Raw genomic sequence first — 542 nt, 5'->3', positions numbered from 1 at the left:
AATGGTTAAGGTCTGGGTTATCATTTACGATTAAATTCTACATCGGAGGGAATGGTATGGTGTGAGGTTTAAATACAATATGCAGAGACATATTCATGTATACGAAGACACGATTAGACGTAGAAAGAAATATGGAAAACATAGAAACACACACTGAAAACTCGAACACACACACATACGCGCGATCACAGAATCTCCACACATAAATCGAACACTTTTGCCCCATTCGGACACCGCCGGTATATATTTATATATAGTCCACAAAAACTGCCTCCCTTCTGCGCCATGTTTTATTTCGATTCCTAATCTACCATTGTGTTTCATCTACTGTATCGAATCGTCGGGTCACACGCCGCGAGCGTAGGCCTTGTTATGTATAGGCCTACGCATCTGCACCTCCGGCCACGTGGATTTACGAACGACAAATGCTAGGACTGCATTTCGCTCCGTCACGCGCTCGCCGGGAATGAGAATGACCACGGAACGAGTGGGAATGAGTCCGCTCGTATTCCGAACCTTTGGGAATAGAGGAACACAAGTGC

Source organism: Penaeus monodon, chromosome 25 (assembly GCF_015228065.2).
Source record: "Penaeus monodon isolate SGIC_2016 chromosome 25, NSTDA_Pmon_1, whole genome shotgun sequence".
In the NCBI taxonomy this organism is placed as follows: domain Eukaryota; kingdom Metazoa; phylum Arthropoda; class Malacostraca; order Decapoda; family Penaeidae; genus Penaeus; species Penaeus monodon.
This window is presented reverse-complemented; position numbering follows the sequence as displayed.